The following is a 19,369-nucleotide window of genomic DNA, read 5'->3' on the forward strand; positions in this document are numbered from 1 at the left end:
TCCAAATGAATGATCTGAGGAGAAGCTGTAGTTCTCACTCTTACTGTCTTAGCCAGGAGTTTGTTGCATTTTGCCATTAAACATATGTCACAATTGGATAAACTGTTATCAAATGTAATTTTCTTTAAATCCTTGTTATCTGGGAACTTTTTCTAAAAAGCTTTAAGATAGGCGAGGGACGCATGCCCTTATCTAACGTACCATATAACCGGTTCATTTATGGGGTTTCTATTCTCAATAGTTTTATAACTGTCATTAATAGATGTATTTTCTACACTTATTTTATCTGGATTCGAAAGCTTACGGTCATTGATTGAGTTTTTGAAGCAAGAGTCTATAGGGTGCAGCATTGATAAATTTTCAGTAGGTTCCTCTTGCTCGACATTTTAACTAGAGTTTCTGTCTTGATCGCCGTCTTTCGTTATAGCTCTGTTTCGTGTATTATACTAAGGTTCGCCCGAACCATTCGTCACCAGGTATGCAAACTTTCTGTCAATCTTGTTTTTATCTTTGTTATGAAAGCTTAACTCAAGCCAGTATGGCTGTTGATAGCCTTCAGTGATAAATGACTCGTTCGAAATTGGATGGAATATGTCGATTTTATCATTGTCAAGATATATGGCTGGGCCTGAATCTACAGATTTTCTCAATAGAAGTAAGTTTTCTGACAGGGATTCGGAGTCATAGATTAAGTCATTATTATTGTTTCTACCAACAACCATGCCTTCTCCCTCCGTTTTCAAGTCTGCTGAAGGGTTACTATTTGCACACTTAATTTTGCCTGTCTTATTACAATTTAAGCTCTAAAATACCAGTCAAGAATTCACTAAGTGATCGGTCACTCCTTATTGACAGAACTTGAGAACAGGGAGGAGGCAACGTTGCTTTGCTTAAATACAGTCTCACCTTTCTTGTCATTTGCGTTTCCATCTTGTCCTTTGGCTTTATTTTCATTTTTGTTACTTTTATCACTGTTTCTTTTCTGTCGAAGACCTGTACCTTCTGATGAGGCACCCCTACAGTTCTTTTTGAGCTACATAAGATTCCGTTGGAGTCATCCGCAGGAGAAGCACTTCCTCAGTCCTGCATCGACTAGGCAGTTGTATGAGTGGTGCCCAAAATCATCACACTGATAACTCCGGACATTGTCGTAAGTAGAGTTTGGCTGGTGCACCCAAAGCGCCGTTACAGAAGCAGTACCTCCAGCTGCTCCGGTTCTTTGTCATCTCGACTCAGTCTTTAAAAAGACAGATTTTAAGTGGTCATAAGTCATTTTTTTCTTGCGCATCTTCGATCATGGCGTCAAGGGTTTCAATCTGCGATACATTGTTAATGACGGCATTATAGAATGCGTTACGTATCTTCTCTTTAGACAAGGATTGTTTTCCTTGTCAATTTTTGTAGCTTCTGAGAAGCTCTTTAAATTTATCAACGAAGTCCGACCCTGTCATTTTATTGGGGAAATACCAAAAAGTATACAAGTTTCGTCTGATTTTATTTGATGACAAGTTGGTCTTATTTCTTGTTATTTCTTTTAATCTATCCAGCAGATCTTTGGGGTTGGAATAATGAGCAGTCCTTAAGTGATAAAAATCATCAATATGATTATTTATTATATGTCATACCCATTCTTTGTAATCATTTAGTTCTTTGGCCGACAGAAATGTGGGAAACTCAATGGTATCATCCAATACATGCAGCAGTTTTTTAATTTTCAACTCTGAAAATAATTTATCGAGAAACAATTCTACTTTTGTTTTAGGGGTTAGTTTATAATTGTAACGAGAGGGTAAATCCTTGTTTAACAGTTCAAGTTGAAACCTTTCAGATCAAGATCAGTCGTTCTGTCATGCAGTGTATGATTTAGAATCCTTTCCGAGAATGGATCAATTCTATGGTCGTCATTTTGTTTTGACAAAAATAAAGCAGTAGAGTTAAATGTGTCTGCTCTAGGATTTGATTGACCTACCTCTTGTGCTGTCATGAAAGTCTCCTGTCATTCGGACAGTCTGGAGATGGCCGACACTGCCTCTTCTAAAGCCCTTATGCGATTGGCTGTCTCGGTCGTGGTCTGCACCGTACTTCGGTACTCCGCCGTTTGTCGTTCCTCCAGCCAACCAATTCGGCGTCGCAGGCTCGCCCTTTTCTCCGTGGCCGCTCTCCTTGTAACAAAAAGTTCATTTTTATCAGTCGTCTATCTTGAGTAGATGATAATCACTTGCGTTTGGGTGAAAAATCTGTCTTTTTCCCTGTCGTATTTAAAAGCAACCTTTTCGTCTTTTATAATATTCAGCTTTCTCGGAAAGACTGGGCTCGCTGATTTCTCTTTTCTTATTCTGTTGTTATGTTTACCGAAATGCATTTTGTCGTCAAACTCATCGTCTGTCTTTCTATCAGTCAGATACTTAGTCATTTTCAATTCCGTCGTTTTAAATAATGCTTTCTTTGAATACCTGGGCGAGAAATCAAGCGCGTCCAAGCCATTTGGAGTTTTCAAACTTTCAGTATTTTTTGCAGACAGGGATATAACACCACCAGAATTTTTAATTGTACGCAATATTTCGTTAAACTCTGATGGCTCAAAGTTACTCTTTCATATGGCTGCAATCAACTCTTTCTTATTCGCGGATATTACTAATCCGTCTTCTATTTGAACAGATAAATCCCTCACGAGATCTTCTCCACAAACGTCCGCACCAAGTTCAAAGAGTCACATATATGCATTGATTACTTCCTCATCTAGAATAAAGCCGTTGTTACATGAGTATCCCTGTCTGCTTCCAAGAAGAAATACAAGCGAAAACATACAAACATGCGTAAACGACGAGATACAGTTGTTCGCGCACCTAACATATAAACCAATCACGCGCGCTAACAGCAGTCAGGCCAGGCCGCCCCCCCCCAGCGCACACAGGGAACATAAAACACATACGTTCCGGCCCGCCAGGATAAGGTTGAGGAGAAACACGATGGCATATTAGCTGCCCATGCGTGCACACATATATGTGGACGCAACACATGCGCGCGTATTCCGGGACTGCAGAGAGCGGAAACGAGCCGATCGCCATGATTACGCCACGGTAATAGCGTTCTGGATCGCAGGTGAGGCTAGGCGTCCCCGGTATCAACTGTCGCCCCGGCCGCCCATGAAAGCAACCACGGCACAGCACCGCCAAACCCACACCCCCTCACCTTCGTTCCTGGGGCAAGACCCAACCAGGAAGCAACCAATTGACGGAAGACAAATGTGGACACATACACACACGTATGCACACAAATATGTTTCCCGCAACTCGCAACTACAATAGAAACAACTTATCGTTTACTTGGCACGATGCGTCTTTCATAGATCTGTCCTCTTCTTCCTCACTATCCCTCGTCACCTCTCCCTTCGGTGACACGGTTTGCGTTTCCTAGACGCCCTCGGCCGTACTTTCTGACTCCGGTGGGGTCTGCTAGCCGTCGTTTGTCGACACATTGACCTTGACCTCAACCTCAGGTTCAAGATACATACCCTTCTCACTTGAACTCATGATTAAAAAAAAAAAAGTTCACTACAAAAGAAGAAATACCCATCACTTTAGGTTTTACACAAAGAGAAAACCGGAATCACGAAATCCCTGTCACAGAACCATTTACGAAAAGCAGTCTCGCGTAGTAAAAGCGTGCTGGGCCCATAATCTGTTAACATAATTATTTCCACTGCATGAAACTGCTCCTAAATAAGTTTGTGCAGGGGTACAAAGAATTACGTGAACAACACTTCAGTTTTATCAGAATACAATTATCTTTATTAAAACTCAGCCTTGCTGTCTTAATACACTAATCTTACCGTCTTAATTAAATGTCGTGTGTATAGGCTGGTAGCTCGTGTTCAACTGTCGTATGCACCAATGCACAGCATTCGTCATGCACTTGAGTACTACATAAATCAACACAGATGGCACTCTGTATAGACTTTATGTGTTTATACCAGGAGAAGTAAGTCTTTATTTGCATTGCTCCAGGTAAAAATACAAGGTTCACTTGAGTGAGTATTTAAACTGATGTTTGTGGCAGTCTCAGTAAATCATTAATTTCAAGGTTTAAAGCTAAATTTTGATGCATAAAGGACTCGTTTTAATTTTCACACTTTTGTTTTTAATCTACGTTCAAGCATTTCACTTCTTTTGGAATTTTTATAAATATTTTATCTTGTATGATTCCATTCAAACACGAAGGTTTGACGTGTAGTTGATATGTGACCAGGTTATGCTTGTTTATTACAGCTAGTACTGCTCTTATTAGGGCCAGTCTCGATACAGCTGCGTATGTTTCTTGCAAATCTTAGGAGTTTATTTCTCTCAATCCTCTGATTACTAGTCTTGCTTTATATTTCGCAGTCCTGTGGCCGTCACATTCTCTTTTGAATACTTAACGGGAGTCGGTTATATTAGCCTTTTGTACGTGGACACAAGTTTTTCTTTGATGGCCAGTTTCCAGTTAGTTTTGTCGTCCATTTTCATGGCTTTACTAGAGTTGGATGGGTCCATGTTTATCTTTGCCAGTAGGGCATGGAGTAATATATCCTGAATCCTGATAGTTCATTAACATTATGCTGTCACATTTTCTTCGAGATCTTCATGGCCAAAAGCAATCTGTTTATTAAGATTTGTTGCAACTTGCTTTCCCGAAAAACTTGAATCAAATACCGGTAAATCAATTTTTGCACTTTCTATGTTTCAAGCGATCTCAGCTATTATATTGTCCTTCCGAGGCCTTTTTCTCCCTCTTTTTACTTGTTCCTCTCTCTTCGTTCTCTTGGATTCTTCTGTCTCAGCTTCGGTAAATTTAACCATCCTTTTGTTTCGGTCGATGGGTTTGCAAACTTCGTGCCAATCTTTGATGCTATTTCTTTTATACACGTCTTTGTATACCAATCTCTCGTTGAACACGTCTCTGCTTTTACAAAATTTACTGGTCTCAGGTTTTAAAACCAAGTATCCTGTAAGTGTGTATCCCACAAGTATGGTTCGACGATCTGTAAATCCAAATTTCGGTCTCATTCTCCACTGTACTGTCACATATGCGAAGTAGCTAAATCTTTTTAATTGATTTATGTGAATCCTTCTACTTGGAACAAATTTCAGAAGTGGGACTCGCATGTCGATTGATTTATGTGGTGTTCTGTTGTATGCATATACTGCGGCTGTCAAAGCAAGGTTATGTATGTTTTCCGGTGAGCCAGAGTCATACAAATAAGTTCTGATTTTTTTTAATAGTTTGGTTCGGAAATTCAGATTTACCATTCAGCTTTGGCGTATCTAGACTGGCCAATTGCAAGTCGGCGCCCAGAGCACGTAGAACCTGCTAAGTATATCCTCCCGTGAATTTAGTGCCTTGATTCATTCTCAAGTAGGTCACTTTTGCATCGTAGTGTCTACACACTTCGGCGTTCGTACATCAACACTTCGGCGTTATGTCAAAAATATATGCGAAAGCACTCAAAGTGGGCAAGGGGCACGCAAGAGTAGGAATCACATCTAAACTGAAAGGCGAGTTTATTCTGCTTAAGAATCAAAATAACATCCTAGTAAAAATGGAAAAAAATGCATTTGAAATTCAGGAATTCAATAAGGTAGTGGAAATTTTTTCGAATCTGGGTAAAATCAAGATGACCTCTGACCTTTCTAAGGTTGACAATAAAAGTTTGTTCAATAATGGATATCTGAAATCTCATGTTTTTTCAGAAAAGTGCATCAAACCCACTAACAAAAAAGGGACCGTTGGAGCGACTGCTGTTGGGACCATTGCTGGGACCGTAAGTGCAACTATCGATGAAACGCTTTTGGGACCGTCAATGTGGCTAATGAGACGACTGTTAAGGAGATGTTTGCTGGGACCGTCGGAGCGACTGCAGAAGAGACGATTGCTGGGACCGTCAGAGCGATTGCTGCTAAGATTGTCAGTGTGACTGCTAGAACATCTAGTTCTAGAGCAGTAAACGTGGGACAGAAGCCAAAACCGACTGAAAATGTCCCGAGACAGAGAGAGCCCGAGCAATGATGACTTTCAGATTCAATAGTTTTTAAAGGTACAAGTACAACCTATAAAAATCAATTGCATGTCAAGTCAAGCAAGGTCATAAGACGTCCATTCACCTTAAAATACTTTCCTGATAAGGACAAATACATTACGAGTTCGACAGTTATGAATAAAAATTTTCTAGCTATTGAAATAAATAGAGATAGAAAGAATAAAGTAATTACGTTGACACAGCAGATGTATACTGAGAAGATCTTGAAAGAGATTGGATTTGATAAATCTAAGCCTTACAAAACATTAAAGATTACAAACCATGAAGCAAATAAATCTAGAAGAGGCAGGGAAGAGACAGATGACAAAAAAACTCTGGTTGAGACCTCAAATCAAGAAACTGTGCCGTACCGAGAAGCCGTAGGTAGTTTACTCTACTTGGCCAATACGGTAAGACCATATATATCTCATGCAATTAACTTCACTAGTAGACATCTAATTAAATCTACTGAGGAAGACTTGCTGAGAGTAAAAAGAATATTTTAAAATCCATCCAGAACCCGAAGCAAGGGACTGACATTTAGGGGCCATCCATAAACTACGTAACGCTGTTTTTGAGCTTTTTTGACCCCCCCCTCCCCCACGTAACTTACCGTAACGTTTTGCCTGACCACCCCCCTCCTCCAGTAAATTTTACGTAACTTTTTCTATTAAAAAAAATTTTTTTTTTAAATAAAAATAAAAATTGAGTTATTAATCAAAGTTATTATTAAATAAAACTTTTATTTTAACTCTACATCACATGCACTTTTAAAAGGTGCTACTAGCCACTCCTGTATATCACTGATTACAGGAAAGAAAGCTATATCATCTGTAAAATCATTATTTGTGAGATCAGAAGATTAAATTTCTACGTCTTCTTCTTTGAGCCACTCTATTATTCTCTATCCAAAATATCAGTGATGAATCAACGCTGAAATCAATCGTAAATTACTTCGTTGATTCTGCGTTTATTCCATGTTGAATCAATACTGATTCAGCATTGAATCAACGTTGACTTATTATCAACTAGGGAACATTGTTGTAACAGGTTGTAAGCTTTACAATAATCGATTTTAATTGCAAACTGCAATGCTAACATGAAAAATGCACTGTTTTAAAGTTAATTGCTATTATTGTTTTCAACAAACGCTGATTCAATGCCGAATCAGCATTGATTCAACATGGAATAAACGCAAAATCAACGATGTAGCTTACGACTTATTTCAGCGCTGATATTTTTCATAGGGTTGGCTCAAGAGTATCAAGTTCACAAAGTAATTTTGTTTCTCTTTTCGCTAAAATTTTTTTTGCACGTAGCTTTTGATTATTGACTTTCCCATAAATTTCTTTGGTGTGCAAGTTTTTTTGTTTTTTTGAAGCAAAATATACCCCACATGAATCGCATGTCCTACCTAAAATTAAAAAAAAATCGTGTGATTTAGTGCTGAAAGATTATAAATACACTTGAGAATAATTAAAACTTGCCTTTAATGTCATCAACAACTGAAGGGCAGTAATAATTATATGGTACACCAGTTGTCATCGAGGGTTGTAAACTAATAGTTAGTCTGACAAACAAATCAGGGAAGCTATCTTTTTCTTTTGTGTCATCCGGGGTTGGGATTTCAAGTCGTCCGATACGATTTCTGCGCAATGGAAATGAAGGAGGCAGAAAACCGTTAGTCATAGGAAGAACATCCCTTAAACTACTTCTCCATTCACCGCAGCAATCTTTCTCGTCACATTTTACGATCTACAATCGAAAAAAATTGATTTATATTACGTATGCGTGAAAATATTAACTTTACTTTTATGTAAAATTTACAAATAGATTTTTTATAGAACATAACTATTTGATTTAATTATTTACAAAAAAATATGAAAAAATTAATATTAAAAGTCTCGTTGATACCTGAAGAAAATGTAGACTTTCTTTTACATGCAAGCTACATACCATTCAGGTGATACGTTGCTTACGTCTTTGGCAAGGCATTCCGAATCTGCGAATTCTGCGGTCACTGGATAGCCATCAATGACTAGGTCACTCCATACGTTTGCAAGCGTTTGAGCTGCAAATTCAAAATTTTTTTTTGTGAGTTCCTTATTAATCGTTTTGGCAGAATTGTCCAGATGAGATCCGTATTTATCATGAGGTAATATTAAGCCAACCATCTCACGACTTAAGGGTGCCATACGCCGCTCAACGCGATTATATGCACTTTGACCTGGTGCGTTAGTTATTATAAAAATGGCACCTAAATTACAGGTCTTAAAATGGTCAATCGCATTACTAATCACTTTGGCGTAGCGTGGATTTTCATCTGGTCCACCATCAGACATCAAAACCACGATAGGTTTTACTTGTTTATCAGTATCTAAAATTAAATAATACATTATGTAAATTAAATTGTAAAACTGAATTAGAGTGAGAAATTTTACGTGTAAATAATTATTTTCTTACAAAGTATTTTATTAAAAGATTCCAAGTTTAACAATCTTCTAAAATCATAAGCTTGAATTGTTGCTGTACTTGTCGAGTGCTTGGCACTGCGGATGGCAATGTAAGTAGGCCCTGAGTGCGTTACAGTTTTTGGATCACCAATTTTGCCATCTGTTATCTTAATGCCTGCATACATACTTGGAATAAGCTTATGACTTGGGGCTACAACCCAATCGTGGTCTGGTAGATTTACTTTACATTCTAAGTGCATTAAGATCGGTGCCTGTTTATTTGTAGCAGTGATACCAATTGGAACCCTGCTTTTATCATCTTGCGATATTACAGCTACCTAACGAACACCCAGTATTGAAATTAATTGCTCTAACGACCTAGGTAGTAAATATTTTAATTAATTTTTTAATTTCAAATATTAAAATATTATTTTCATATATATCGGAGCATATCGTTTGATACGAATAAAAAAATGTATTTATAGTCACCTAAGCTGTACAAAATTTACCGTCAAGGTGTTCTCTTCTAGAATCAGCTTGAGTCTTGCAAAGTTTCACTGGCACCGTATGAACGTGCCTTTTACCCTCATTTATGTGGGAGTTTCGAGGTAGCAATCGAAGATATGTAGCGTTTCTTGAAATTGAAAAACCACTTGTTTGAAGCTCATCATGTAAGTCGTTCAATGTTTTGCAGCTCCGAATTAATTCCGAGCGTCACCGACTGTCAGCAGCTCCTCCAAACATAGCGATGTCACATATTGTTTTCAACAATTTAGTTGATCAAGTTCTGATTGAGGTCGACCAAGCTGTTTGCGAAACTAAGATTTAATATTTTTTTTACTTTCATTAATTTCAGTACACTAACATTAAAGCATTTGAATTTATTATTTGATAGTGTGCAATTTAAATAATTAAAAACTTACGTGCAAAGTTTTTGCCAAATCTGGTCGATCAATCGCTATTTTTTTAAGACCTTCCTGGCGTTCATCTCGATATATTTTTTTGGCGTTTTGCTGTATTAATTGTTGCTGTCAACAATTTTCTAGAACTTTCCAATTCTTTTTTTGTTTTCTCTGTATCCTTTTGTACACTTTCTGATCCAAGACCGGAGTCACGAGCCTTAACAGCTACAATTAACTGCTTTTCTAATAAATTAATTTTGGTCTTAATACTATCTTGTGCGGGAGTAGAGTATTGGCGATTTACGCTAGGGCTACGAATTTCCTCATCTTCTTCGCCACTGCTTGAGATGATAGGCGTGCTCCTTCCACGCTTAATTCCTAATTCAAAAGTATTATTTTTATGATTATAAAATTAACTCGTTAACGCGTAGAAAATGTTGATATTAAAGTTTCAATTAAAATTACATATTGTTAAAGTAAGATGAAAAGTGAAAAAAAAATGTTTTTTTTTTCGTTCGGATTGTATTACATTGTATCAATTCAGACTTAAAAATTGAAAGTTCAAATGCGTGCTAATATTTGCTGATAAATATATTATTACCTTTAGGAGGATTTTCGACTTGAGCATGGAGTAGATCTTGCAAAATCAGTACCGAATTCGATACCAACTCGGAGTTTGAGTTACCGCAAACAAAAGGACTAGCATCGGGAACTTGTTTACTTACAGATTTCTGAAAAAAAGAAAACATTTTTTTAATTGCATTTTAAAATAATTATGAATAATATTTACGTCACTGTAGATCATACAGAATTTATTACAAGTTTTAATCATAGCTTAGATAACGAAAAATTTTTATAATGAAGATTAATCTTACTTGCCGTGTAAAGAAAAGAATCTTTTCTGTATCTTTTTTTGTTTTTTCTTGAAGGAGTTCCTTCATTTTCTTCTCCGCATTACCTGGAAATAATTCTTTGTCTTCTTTAAAATTTTTCCGTAATTCGTTTACGTTTGATTGGATTTTTTGTCCAGAAAAATTATTTGCATTACACTTTTTGTAAGCTTCATACAATTTTGTATACCAAGACTTTACAAGACAAATATCTGTTGCACATTAAATAATACACTATACACTAAACTTAATACATTAATATTAAATAATATACTGTGCTTGTGTCATAATTAAAACAAAAACTGTTTTTTTGTTATGCATTTGTCAATACTCTGCTATCGACTGATTTTTTCGTCGTGACTTGTCAACAAGAAAAAAAAAACCCTGCTGCGTGATCAACGTATAATACGAGTAGGTTGGTAGTAGTGTCACTAGTATACACGTACAATACAGTGCCTAGCATGGCACGACTGAAAAACTTGCAATTACGCGCTCTAGTTGAAAAAATATAATAGTGCATTTAATTTTTTTTTTAATTTTCGTGGCATACAGTGAAGTTACTTTACTTTCAATTAAACCCCCCTCCTCCCCCCACGTAACTTAATGTCGCAATTTGTCATACCCCTACTTCCCCTAAATGGCGTTACGTAGTTTATGGATGGCCCCTTAGTGGAAAACAAGACAACCTTAAAGCTTTTTTAGATGCGAGCTTTGCTGATTACAAAGGTTCTTTGATAACATCCAGATACTTGGTGATGGCTTTTAATTTATATCAGTCTGAGTACGATGAATTGACTATTAATATAAGACAAAAAATAATAAAACGTACTGAAAAACTTGTCTACGCATTAAAATGGGTTGATTTACTGATTCTCAGGTTGGCATATTGTTGGATGTAAAGTTTATACAGAGCGCCATCTGTGTTGATTTATGTAGTACTCAAGTGCATGACGAATGCTGTGCATTGGTGCATACGACAGTTGAACACGAGCTACCAGCCTATACACACGACATTTAATTAAGACGGTAAGATTAGTGTATTAAGACAGCAAGGCTGAGTTTTAATAAAGATAATTGTATTCTGATAAAACTGAAGTGTTGTTCACGTAATTCTTTGTACCCCTGCACAAACTTATTTAGGAGCAGTTTCATGCAGTGGAAATAATTATGTTAACAGATTATGGGCCCAGCACGCTTTTACTACGCGAGACTGCTTTTCGTAAATGGTTCTGTGACAGGGATTTCGTGATTCCGGTTTTCTCTTTGTGTAAAACCTAAAGTGATGGGTATTTCTTCTTTTGTAGTGAACTTTTTTTTTTTTAATCATGAGTTCAAGTGAGAAGGGTATGTATCTTGAACCTGAGGTTGAGGTCAAGGTCAATGTGTCGACAAACGACGGCTAGCAGACCCCACCGGAGTCAGAAAGTACGGCCGAGGGCGTCTAGGAAACGCAAACCGTGTCACCGAAGGGAGAGGTGACGAGGGATAGTGAGGAAGAAGAGGACAGATCTATGAAAGACGCATCGTGCCAAGTAAACGATAAGTTGTTTCTATTGTAGTTGCGAGTTGCGGGAAACATATTTGTGTGCATACGTGTGTGTATGTGTCCACATTTGTCTTCCGTCAATTGGTTGCTTCCTGGTTGGGTCTTGCCCCAGGAACGAAGGTGAGGGGGTGTGGGTTTGGCGGTGCTGTGCCGTGGTTGCTTTCATGGGCGGCCGGGGCGACAGTTGATACCGGGGACGCCTAGCCTCACCTGCGATCCAGAACGCTATTACCGTGGCGTAATCATGGCGATCGGCTCGTTTCCGCTCTCTGCAGTCCCGGAATACGCGCGCATGTGTTGCGTCCACATATATGTGTGCACGCATGGGCAGCTAATATGCCATCGTGTTTCTCCTCAACCTTATCCTGGCGGGCCGGAACGTATGTGTTTTATGTTCCCTGTGTGCGCTGGGGGGGGGCGGCCTGGCCTGACTGCTGTTAGCGCGCGTGATTGGTTTATATGTTAGGTGCGCGAACAACTGTATCTCGTCGTTTACGCATGTTTGTATGTTTTCGCTTGTATTTCTTCTTGGAAGCAGACAGGGATACTCATGTAACAACGGCTTTATTCTAGATGAGGAAGTAATCAATGCATATATGTGACTCTTTGAACTTGGTGCGGACGTTTGTGGAGAAGATCTCGTGAGGGATTTATCTGTTCAAATAGAAGACGGATTAGTAATATCCGCGAATAAGAAAGAGTTGATTGCAGCCATATGAAAGAGTAACTTTGAGCCATCAGAGTTTAACGAAATATTGCGTACAATTAAAAATTCTGGTGGTGTTATATCCCTGTCTGCAAAAAATACTGAAAGTTTGAAAACTCCAAATGGCTTGGACGCGCTTGATTTCTCGCCCAGGTATTCAAAGAAAGCATTATTTAAAACGACGGAATTGAAAATGACTAAGTATCTGACTGATAGAAAGACAGACGATGAGTTTGACGACAAAATGCATTTCGGTAAACATAACAACAGAATAAGAAAAGAGAAATCAGCGAGCCCAGTCTTTCCGAGAAAGCTGAATATTATAAAAGACGAAAAGGTTGCTTTTAAATACGACAGGGAAAAAGACAGATTTTTCACCCAAACGCAAGTGATTATCATCTACTCAAGATAGACGACTGATAAAAATGAACTTTTTGTTACAAGGAGAGCGGCCACGGAGAAAAGGGCGAGCCTGCGACGCCGAATTGGTTGGCTGGAGGAACGACAAACGGCGGAGTACCGAAGTACGGTGCAGACCACGACCGAGACAGCCAATCGCATAAGGGCTTTAGAAGAGGCAGTGTCGGCCATCTCCAGACTGTCCGAATGACAGGAGACTTTCATGACAGCACAAGAGGTAGGTCAATCAAATCCTAGAGCAGACACATTTAACTCTACTGCTTTATTTTTGTCAAAACAAAATGACGACCATAGAATTGATCCATTCTCGGAAAGGATTCTAAATCATACACTGCATGACAGAACGACTGATCTTGATCTGAAAGGTTTCAACTTGAACTGTTAAACAAGGATTTACCCTCTCGTTACAATTATAAACTAACCCCTAAAACAAAAGTAGAATTGTTTCTCGATAAATTATTTTCAGAGTTGAAAATTAAAAAACTGCTGCATGTATTGGATGATACCATTGAGTTTCCCACATTTCTGTCGGCCAAAGAACTAAATGATTACAAAGAATGGGTATGACATATAATAAATAATCATATTGATGATTTTTATCACTTAAGAACTGCTCATCATTCCAACCCCAAAGATCTGCTGGATAGATTAAAAGAAATAACAAGAAATGAGACCAACTTGTCATCAAATGAAATCAGACGAAACTTGTATACTTTTTGGTATTTCCCCAATAAAATGACAGGGTCGGACTTCGTTGATAAATTTAAAGAGCTTCTCAGAAGCTACAAAAATTAACAAGGAAAACAATCCTTGTCTAAAGAGAAGATACGTAACGCATTCTATAATGCCGTCATTAACAATGTATCGCAGATTGAAACCCTTGACGCCATGATCGAAGATGCGCAAGAAAAAAATGACTTATGACCACTTAAAATCTGTCTTTTTAAAGACTGAGTCGAGACGACAAAGAACCGGAGCAGCTGGAGGTACTGCTTCTGTAACGGCGCTTTGGGTGCACCAGCCAAACTCTACTTACGACAATGTCCGGAGTTATCAGTGTGATGATTTTGGGCACCACTCATACAACTGCCTAGTCGATGCAGGACTGAGGAAGTGCTTCTCCTGCGGACGACTCCAACGGAATCTCATGTAGCTCAAAAAGAACTGTAGGGGTGCCTCATCAGAAGGTACAGGTCTTCGACAGAAAAGAAACAGTGATAAAAGTAACAAAAATGAAAATAAAGCCAAAGGACAAGATGGAAACGCAAATGACAAGAAAGGTGAGACTGTACTTAAGCAAAGCAACGTTGCCTCCTCCCTGTTCTCAAGTTCTGTCAATAAGGAGTGACCGATCACTTAGTAAATTCTTGACTGGTATTTAAGAGCTTAAATTGTAATAAGACAGGCAAAATTAAGTGTGCAAATAGTAACCCTTCAGCAGACTTGAAAACGGAGGGAGAAGGCATGGTTGTTGGTAGAAACAATAATAATGACTTAATCTATGACTCCGAATCCCTGTCAGAAAACTTACTTCTATTGAGAAAATCTGTAGATTCAGGCCCAGCCATATATCTTGACAATGATAAAATCGACATATTCCATCCAATTTCGAACGAGTCATTTATCACAGAAGGCTATCAACAGCCATAGTGGCTGACTGAGAAACTTGCAATTACGCGCTCTAGTTGAAAAAATATAATAGTGCATTTAATTTTTTTTTTTAATTTTCGTGGCATACAGTGAAGTTACTTTACTTTTAATTAAACCCCCCTCCTCCCCCCACGTAACTTAATGTCGCAATTTGTCATACCCCTACTTCCCCTTAATGGCGTTACGTAGTTTATGGATGGCTCCTTAGTGGAAAACAAGACAACCTTGAAGCTTTTTTAGATGCGAACTTGCTGATTACAAAGGTTCTTTGATAATATCTGGATACTTGGTGAAAACTATATGAAAATGCTATAGCTTGTCATACATATAAGCAAACGTATGTTGCCTTGTCAACGTATGAGGCAAAATACGTAGCTCTAAGTGAAAATTGTCAAAAAATGATGGCTCTGAACAATTAACTTAGTTTAATTGTAGACGCAGACTTCTTTCTAATGACGCTATGGTGTGACAACGTTGCAGCTGAAGTAAACGCAAATACCTCAGGAGGTGAAAAATTGAGACATATGCCAATAGTGAAGCAAGATTATGTCAAAGAAAAGGTACGTCCTTATAAAGATGGTAAAAATCAAATGGATTCCATCCAAAGAACAATTTGCTGACACTTCCACAAAACCTTCATCGATTGAACATCACGAGAGACTGACGAGACTGATATTGAACAATAATAAAAGGATTGTTTATTTACTATTTCTTATTTTGTATATTACAGGGACCTAAGATTATTAAAACAGCATGTTTTCATCGAAACGGCTGTGAAAAAATTTTTTTGTACACATATAACTAACTTACTTTGTTCTCAATAAAATACATGTACAACGCTTTGAGCGTGGGAAGGAGTGTTGGATTTATAACTATTTGAATTACGCGCCCGTCTCGTTTGTACTTGTTGAAAATGTATGATATTTTATGCTAGGGAGTTATTTCTAAGGGGTAAAGGGTAAAAATTTTCGTAATTTTGACAGTACGTTCATAACCAGTGACACTTATACCCTGAAAGTCGTATGTGGCTCGATTCTTTTTAAAAATGTGCGATATTTCATACAAGGGGTCGGTTAATAAGGAGTAAAGGGGGTATGTTTTTTGTAAATTTGACAGTTTATTCATAATTAGCGACCCCAAAACTTCCAAGCGTATGATTTGAAAGATATTACTGGAGTTTTCGACTTTTGACCAGCTTTTTTGAAATCAGCCGCACTATGGGTCCCGTGGGTCCAGTAAATAAACGATTTCAGAATAGTGACCTTTTCACACTACATTACGCCACCACATCACACATCTTGAATTTTAAGAATTTCATTGATTTTTATTTTAAACAATTGTAAAAAAAAAAAAAAGTTTTCAATGGATTTTAGGCCCCTGACCTCTTGCACACTAGCCAAAGCTCTTACCCACTCTGCTATGAGCGGTCCCAATGGAAGAAGTTCGTTTACTCCTTCATCTGTTCTGGTATATAACTTATTTTTAGAGTAAATTTTTATTTATTGTTAATTATTAATTTAGTTTGATTACAAATTACATTAATAAATCGAAATTTTATTCCAAAAAATAATTTTCTTAGGTAATTGTTATTTTGAAAACTTAGAAATGAGTAAATTTTAGTAGAGCAGCTTTTCTATACATAACTGAATATTTATTTACTTATTATTAATTCGTTACTCCAACAGTAAGAAAATAATTTTTCATATTTTTCTAAAATGTTCATAAAATTAAAAAAAACTCTTGTACTGTATAATTAAAATACGTAATTAATTTTTACTGTTTTTTTTTAAACATTTTTGCCACTAGTGATTGAGGTGATCTTTTTACTGAAGGACGTTCTTCGCATAGTTACGGGGGAAAAGTTCAGAGAAGTGAGAGGAGCGCAAATATGTGTAGCAAAGCTGGCAATTGTTATTCTGATGTAGATGGACGTTTACATACATACGTTTACGCATACTGGATCCCTTCCTTGTTGTGTTACAAAAAAAATCACATCTTATGTTGATATACTCAGATACATATGCTTCTACGCATACTTGATCCCCTCTTTCTCAATTTATTTTAAAACGAACTTGCAGATCTATTTCAAAATTTGATAGGTTTATAGAAAAGTAATTTTTTATACTAAAAAAACTGGGAGATTCCTACAGATAATGTAAATGCCATTTAACGTGATTGTACGTTACATCTTAAATTGCTATTTTTTAAAATTAAACATATAAAAAAGCGCACAGTTTAAGCCATTTAAAACTTTTTTCGGGTATTTTTTAGACCATTTGACATATATGTTTGATGTGAGTTATAGTACGTTTTCAAAAAATCTATGTGTGATTAACATCTTGAAGAAAGAACTACTGAAGAAAGTGGTACTGCAGGATGATTTTTTTTAAATTTCTTAGCTACAATTACATTTTTGGTATTTAATATAAACTAGGAATAAGTATGTGAGCGTATCTGACATATATGAAAGTGTCATTAAAGATGTAATCAGCGTAGATGGTAGGAAATTGTTTTGAAATCATCGCAAGATTGGATGAAAGCTCACAGTATTGTACTGGCCAGCCTACATAGTGCTTGTGTTGTATTGTAGTAAGTCCAACATTTGTGTGTATTCATCACAGCTTAAAGTTTCATTTAAATCATAAAATTCTCATACCAATGTGTTACAGTACGATTTCAGGATACTAAAAGAGTTATAGTTAGTGTAGCACTTTGGAAGAAAAACGAATCGTAGACCATAAGATTTTCGAGAGTAAGATGTGGTGTCATCAATGCAACTTGTCATTGGCACTAAAGTTTGTCATCACGGAAAAATAGCTTAGTTTAGCTAGCGTTTTTTCTGTACGATGTTTTCAGTGTCAAAAACTTCATTTTTTTCATACAGATAATACAACCAGATTAGCTTCTAGTAGATACTTAAAAGTTTGTTTTGTAATGCTGTACGAAAGCAACTCGACAATGACAACGTTTTTCAGGTATGCTTGATGGAGGAATAGGGAAGACTCAGATAAACTCACTCTTGTCATGCCTCAATATACCTGTGATGTATAGTGAGACCCTCAAACAATACAAGAGAGAAGTCAGTGTTGCAATTAAATCTGTGGCATAAATGTCCTGTCAAGGAAGTAATATTTCATGGAAAACATCCTGACAGTCAACGAGATGTAAAGAAAGCAGGCGTAAGTTATGTATCAAGTTTTTAAACTGAATATTCAGTTTACAAGTTATATTCATTGCGCTACATTGACAATGACACAAAGAAGGGATCAAGTATGCGTAAAAGTGTTTAAAAAAGCAGTAAAATTAATTGTTTTATTCATACAGTACAAAATTTTTTTTTAATTTTATGAACATTTTGAAAAAATATGAAAAAATTATAAAAAAATTTAATTTTTTACTGTGAAAGTAATAAATTGATGATAAGTCAACAAATGTTTAGTTATGTACAGGAAAGCTGCTCTACTAAAATTTTTTCATTTCTAAGTTTACAAAATAACAATTACCTAAAAAAAGTATTTTTTGAAATAAAATATCGATTTATTAATGGAATTTGTAATCAAACTAAATTAATTAATTAACAGTAAACAAAAATTTACACTGAAAATAAGTTATAAACCTAAACAGATTAAGGAGTAATTGAATTTCTTCCATTGGGACCACTCATAGCAGAGTGGGTAAGAGCTTTGGCTAGTGTGCAAGAAGTCAGGGTCCTAAAATCCATTTGAAACTTTTTTTTTTTTTTTTACAATTGTTTAAAATAAAAATCAATGAAATTCATGAAATTCAAAATTTGTGATGTGGTGGCGTTATGTAGTGTGAAAAAAACTAAAATTATGGATCTGGGGCAAAGAGGGAGTAACATTCAAAATCCATTTCCGTCACACTTTTCCTCAAGGTCACTATTCTGGAATTGTTTGTTTATTTACTGTCACGAATAACATGCCTATAGAAGGATAACTTTAAAGATTTTATAACAGTCTTAAATCTGAACTTTATAAGGAAGTTTGTTTTGCAAGCTCAAAACAGATGGTACCAGGGTAAACCAGTTGTGTCATGGGGACCCACAGTGTGGCTGACTCCAAAAAAGCTGGTCAAAAGTCGAAAACTGCAGTAATATCTTCCAAATTATACACTACAGAGTTTTGGGGTGGCTGAATATGAATATACTGTCAAATTTACAAAAATTTATTCCCTTTACTCCTTATTGACCGACCCCTGGTATGAAATATTGCACATTTTTAAAAAGAATCGAGCCACATACAACTTTTGAGGTTTTAATGTCGCTGATAACGAATGTACTGTCAATCATACGAAAATGTATACCCTTTACCCCTTAGTAATCACCCCCTAGCATAAAATATCACACATTTTTACATTTACGTAAACTTTAAGTTCTCCTTCGTTTGCTTCTATTAGGCAAAGTTTCAAGTTTCTTGCATTCATTTTTAATAATAATGTTTGAACGGTGTTCTTATAAGACTCAGATAAAGTTTAACGCGATAAGAGCTTTGTAAACATCAATTTTTCGACTATTAAATAACCTTTTGATGCAGTTAAATTAAATTTTTTTTTTATTGAATCGTAAATCTTCCTCGTCAATCCATTTCGTGAATTATTACCACCTAAGGAAAAGAGTGAATTATTTGGTTTCGCATCTTTCCAGTTGTTCAACTAATTTGTTAATAAATTCGTATTTTAAATTATCATTTATAAAATAATTATTTAATATTCTTAGTTACAATACTGC

General features: G+C 36.6%; 1 protein-coding gene and 1 pseudogene across 1 annotated transcript in view; one reads left to right on the forward strand and one right to left on the reverse strand.

The window, feature by feature from the left end:
- LOC106639008 (A-type potassium channel modulatory protein KCNIP1) overlaps positions 1 to 19,369 on the forward strand; it is a 303,976-nt gene that overhangs the window by 62,826 nt on the left and 221,781 nt on the right. The window lies entirely within an intron of this gene.
- On the reverse strand, positions 1,620 to 8,397 carry LOC149375688 (uncharacterized; annotated as a pseudogene).

This window comes from Copidosoma floridanum, unplaced genomic scaffold (assembly GCF_036245765.1).
Source record: "Copidosoma floridanum isolate Cflo_tuat_1 unplaced genomic scaffold, Cflo_Japanese_pri ptg000005l, whole genome shotgun sequence".
Taxonomy (NCBI): Eukaryota; Metazoa; Arthropoda; class Insecta; order Hymenoptera; family Encyrtidae; genus Copidosoma; species Copidosoma floridanum.